Here is a 6034-nt window from a genome sequence, read left to right as displayed (position 1 = left end):
TCCCATACACGCTCTACAGCCGGCGGATCGCTTGTATGGTGACCGGCATCGCTGCCTGTTTTTAAAAAACGGCCATTTCCTGCTCGCGAGCGGCGCGCGCGGGGGGGCGTGTCTGAGCGGAGGTCTAAAGGCGCCCGCTCAGATCTAGAGAGCTCGGGCCGGCAGTTTTTTTACTATGGCCGGCCCGGAGGTGGTTAATCTGACAGCTGCTGTGGGACATATGCACATCCACATAATGCAAACATTCGACCTACGAGCACTGAGATGCAACAAAGGATGAAAAAAAGTGAACACAATATTTTATTAAAAACAAAAAATGGCCCCTTTTTATTATACATGGTGCTTTAGCAAACTAAATTTAATTCAGTTGGTGTTAATATATACTTAAATTTGTTAAAGGAAAACCTTTTTTTCAATTCACATAGAGAGGTGAGGGGTTAGAACAACTGTCAGGTTTGTATTGCGGTCTGTGTAACCATTAGGGAGCTTCACTTTTTCTAATTGTCTTGATCACCATTGCCGTCGGGAATGAAAGTGATGGTAAATCCAAAATTTTAAGTTGTCACCAGAACACAAATATATTGGAACCTTTACAATGGGGACACTTGTTCCTGGGACAACTGTCTAAGTGGGGATTTTACTCACATTGGAAAGATATCCTCTTACTTCCTGTTGAGTTTACAGAACAGAATATGAAGATAAATCTCCCTAATGAGACACAGATGGCAAAAAAGAATCAAACTGACAGCGATTTTAACCTTCCTCTACTCCGTCCAACATTTCAATGTGGCTGTTGTTTAACGGGTATTGCGGGAAGCAATGCCTGATGGGATATGTAATCTTGAATAATTGAGATTGCATCACATCAAGCAGCAGGGAAAGAGATACAAAGCACACTGGAAATCCAGGAAGTTGTTGGAAGGGATGAGCAGATGGAAGGCGGCACTCACTACATAAAAGGGATTTTTTTTAGGTAACATTTGATTGTATTATCAATATGTATTCCTATAATAATGCCGATGTTATTGTTGGTTATGTTTTTATATGAAGCACTGAGATCTTGAGGAATGTTAAAAGGAAAGTATACCCATAGACAAAAAGCATACAGACTAGCTTTGCACCAAATCGCCATATAGTGCCCAAAAGACAAAACTACATTAGCATAAGCGGTTGCATTTCCAACAGTTATAACAGGATAGTATATGCTGGGACTGCACAACTTCTATCACGTCTAATTGTCTCCAATGCGGGAAATCTACTAAGCCTGCAGTAAGCAAAATCTGGGGCAGCTGTGCATAGCAAACAATCAGCTTTTCTCTTCCGTTTGTTGTTTGAAAATGAAAGCTAGAAGCTGATTGGTAGCCATGCAGAGCTGCTCAAGACTATGTCTGCTCCAGTCTTAGTAAATTCCTCCACTGTCTTACATCGATAATTAATTTTGTTTGAAATACAGAAGCATCACTGTCAAATATTTCTCGGTTTCAGCTGGATGGATTCTAATAACCAGCAGAGATCTTTACAAAGAGTTTGCACTCTACTAAACAGATGAGCCCACATCTTCAGCACAAATAAATTATTGACAACAACTTCTGACATGTTCTAGTATGCAGTTGAAAGTTCCAGTTGTCAAATTGTTTGTGTAGAATCACTTACTCATTAGAAAAGTGGAAACAAACAGAAACTCGGATATATGAGCTTCATTTCTCCTGACTATCACATCACTTTACTTGCGTTACTAAAATGTACAGCCAAAGCAAACTAATCAGTGTTGTATAATCCAAGTTATACTTACACAACCACTTATGATAACAGGTTAAGAAAGATGTACTCATCCCTTAAAATGCAGTGTGCTACATGTATAAGGATCTGCATACAGGTTTGGAAGTATTTGCTACCTAAGAAGATAGGGTTTGCCAACTATACGAGTGCTGATAGCTACTCGTTGTGAAGACCTGTATGCATTTAATGAGCATAATTCACTGTTGAAATCTATAGGTCACAAATTCCAAATTATGATCTTCACACACTTAACAGCTTATGGAAAACCATTTCTAAATACAATACACTGCTATTGTCAGAGTTAATGTGCCTTATTCTTGACATACATGTACTTATTTCAGTGTATGGAAGTGTAAAAATACAGGCTACTGAAAAACTGAATAGGGCTGTCATTGAGTCAAACGATGCTGTGTTTCAGTGTGGGTGAATAAACTGTTAATTGTAAGGAATCAAAAACACACAATGAGATTGGTGCCTTGATGACAAGAGGGACAGAAACAGTTTTCACATCAAAGGACAATATGAGGTGAAAAGCAGTTTATTCAGACGTGTGAAATTGTTAAGCTCTAATGGGAAATAAATTCTCAAATTTTCTGTCTCGATGTGCTATCACATATGAAACACATCACTCAATGAATCAGACCAATTTGTAAAGCTTTTTTCTTCTTTTCCCAGTAGAGCTGAGAATTCCTATTTCCTACTTGCCATATGATGGGGAAACTATGCTGAGCTGACAGTGTTAGGATGATCTACTTTGCCATGCAATTGACCTGGTAATCAGTAATAGCGTATATGCAAAGTAGTGAGATAACTGAAGCCACAGGGTCTTTTTGATGTAGAAAACTCAATCACATCTGATCAGAATCTTTTAAATGTCTGTTCAGTACCTTGGTAAAATGGGTTTCCATTTCCTGCATTCAAAATGAAGTTAAACTATAATTCATACATTAATGTTATTTACATACAATATTTTCCTCAATAACCCAATTAAAGGTTCAAACCAGAATATAACAAACTGGAAAAGCTACTCTATTTCATGTAGAAGGTAATATGAGCATATTAGTCAGTATAGTGTAGTACATAGTGTCCCCCTACCCAGTACTGTGTGGGACCTGTTTCGGCAGGTCCCCGAAGGATCGGGGTCCGCCAGCCTCAGGGCTGGTGGACCAACAGTCTCAACCCCTATCAGGAGCCTTGCGCCCCGGTGGGTCGGGAATCAAGGTCCCTTCTTTGTGAAGGACCAAGCACCCTTGTGCACGTTTTTGTGTTCTGTGATTTCATGGTTCACTTTTTTTGTTCACAGGGGGAAGTTTGTTTTATGATGCACGTCCACGGGCTCTTAAAAAAAGTAGTTGTTCTACTGATTTCAGGGCCCTGTTTACATTACACGTTCTGTTTTCCATGTTGCACATGGGTCCCCTGAGTACAGGGCCCCTTTTGAGTTATCCCTTCTCCTACTGTGTTTGGTTCCACTTAGTTCAGGGCCATTATAGTTACACCTTCCCTTTCACCTGTTGTGCTTGGGTACTCTGAGGTCAGGGCCCTCTTTGAAAAGGAAAGCAAGAAGTCACCCACCAATGATGTCAGATCACATCCAAATTTATTAAATCCACACATAGCACACTGCAGTCTCATCAGTTATAAAGCCTGTATTGGTGAAACATTACAAAGGGGCAATTCTAGGTGGGGCTTCAGTGTACTACTATATGTCTGGGTTTAATACAGTGGGATGGGATCTGACATAATTGTGTGTGACTTCCTGCTCTTCTGTTGAGTTTAAGGAATGTAGTTGGGCTTCCTTTGGTCGGGACCCAGAATTCCAGAATTTAGGAATTTTCATAAAGGCTTGTAGCACTGACATCTCCCTACATGTCTATTTAGGGATCTTCACTTTCTCCTTCTGTTGGTTTTCCTGAGTTCAGGGCCCTGTTACTCCTTCTGCTTCTCCTGTTGTGCTTGGTTCTTCTGAATTCATAGGCTCTTTAACAATTACATCCACTCTACCCCTGCTGTGTTTGGGTCCTCTGAGTTTATGGCCCCTGCCACAGTTACACTTTCTCTGTTCTGTTTTCCAAAGGGGAAAACCCCTTTAAAGGTAAGAATAAACTTAAGGGTTTAAGTTATGATGCAATGGGTGGGGTTAGGTTAAGGTTAGTTAGGATAGAATTGTGTATTTATTTCAAGTGTTAGGTCAAGTATAGTTGGAGGAATAGGATTAAGTGTTAGGGTGAGGTTAAATGCTAGGTTAGAGGCATTGGCACTCGTGGTTTTCTCCATGAAAAAAATATGCCTCCAGATAGCCTTAGTAGGTGTTTAATCCTGGGTCCCAAGTGCAGAGCTCTCACCATTATAGTTCCTAAAAGATATAAGAAACCATTATGTCATTCAACTGTACACTATCTATTAAAAGTAGTATTCATGTATTATTTTTGAGAGGATTGACCTTTTAGAACACTAGCAACAAATCTGCAAGGATTACAAGGTAAAAATCTGCTTACATAAAAGTACAACTAGAACTAGTTAGTAATTCACTGAATATGAAAAGCAGCTGTAGTGTATGCTGTTTTACTGTTATCATCACCACCATCATCATCAGGATCACATTTGTTTAGTAATTCATTCACAGACACCACATACAGGAGCGAGGTGATATCAAAGAAGACTCTACTGTTACAGTTCACAATTCAACCTATGATTAGAATGGATCAGGATCCCACAAGGGCATCTATTACATTTAAGAATCACCTGGATCCAAAAACATATCAATAGGTGAAATCTTAAAAGATCTAACATGCCTAGTAATTGGGCAATGGAAGAATAACTTGATTCATTTCCTTCGTTAAGACATCATAAAATGTATAATGGTAATTAGTAATCACACTTCAAAATCACAATGTTCTGACAGCAACAATATCTACTTATAATTGTTCGGTTTTACCACAAATGTCAGTAATGTTCATCTAAACAGAATTTTTGTCAGAGATAAAAATCAAGAAATTTATATCAGCATTAGCAAGATCTAGAAACGGTCAAATTGTCAAGTAGTTTGCCATCTGTAGGAGTTATCTCAAAAGATTTGGGAAGTTAATTTACTTTCTCATACAACAAATAAAAGTCATGAGAGGTTATTTGCAAAACTACAAAGATTTGCAAGATTTTTTACAAATTGGTTTACCACCCTTCATTTTGGATAAAATAATAGCGTTGTATCATTCCCCTCTGCTAGAATTAGAGTTAATGGTCTCCTCTCGCAGTCAGTGTCCATCAGGAACAGGACAATGCAGGGATGCCCCTTGTCACCTTATTTATACATTATCGCAATGTACTATTTGGCTGTAGCCCTTAGGCAGAGTGCGGCTATCACAGGGATAACATTGGGTGATCAGGACCACAAGATGGGAATCTATGCTGATGATCTTCTGCTATACCTCTCAGACCCTTCCTTATTTTTCTTCGCTTTGCTTCAAGAATTCCAAACATTTGGTGGATTCAATAACTTTAAGGTCAACTACTCTAAATCTAAGGCGCTGGATCTATCCTTGCCGGCTGGGTTGCGGACAATTCTGCAGAGTAAATTCCCTTTCTCGTGGCAACCTTCGGGCATTGAAGTATTTGGGGATTTATGTCCCTGTGTTAGGATCCAGAGCACCTCCAGGTGGCGCTGGAGACAAGCCCTGCAGTTCCTGTGCCCACCTGCCCGTACTTAGCCATCACCTGGTGCTTCCTGGAAGGATATTTAAACCATCCCTGCAGTCAGGATGATGGCTCAGTATCCTGCTATCATTACCTGTTTGCAGTCCGGAACTCTGGTCCCTGTTTGCAGTCCTGTTACCTGTTTTTGAAGTCCTGAACCCTGTTCCCTGTTTGCAGTCCTGAACTCTGTTCCCTGTTTGCAGTCTTGTTACGTGTTTTGCAGTCCTGAACCCTGTTCCCTGTTTTCAGTCTTGTTACCTGTTTTGCAGTCCTGTTTGTAGGCCTGATTCCTGCTTGTTGCAGTCCTGTTGGTAATAAAAATAAACTGTAAATAAACACATACTGCCTTGTCCGGTGTGGTAATACGCTTTTGGTCAACCTGTGTGGGTACCTGTATACGGTGTGGGGACGCTGTACCCCTGACACTTGGCTGACCTTAAGTTGTTATACTCTCTGAATTATCTCCCTCTTTTGCGTACCACGTTGGAATCTTAAATGGCTCGACACCACCTTTTCCATTCCTGGTTTGTCAGGGCTTTGATTTTCAAGATGGATGTCTAGC

This window comes from Nanorana parkeri, unplaced genomic scaffold (assembly GCF_000935625.1).
Source record: "Nanorana parkeri isolate BGI_ZX_2015 unplaced genomic scaffold, ASM93562v1 scaffold1431, whole genome shotgun sequence".
NCBI lineage: Eukaryota > Metazoa > Chordata > Amphibia > Anura > Dicroglossidae > Nanorana > Nanorana parkeri.
This window is presented reverse-complemented; position numbering follows the sequence as displayed.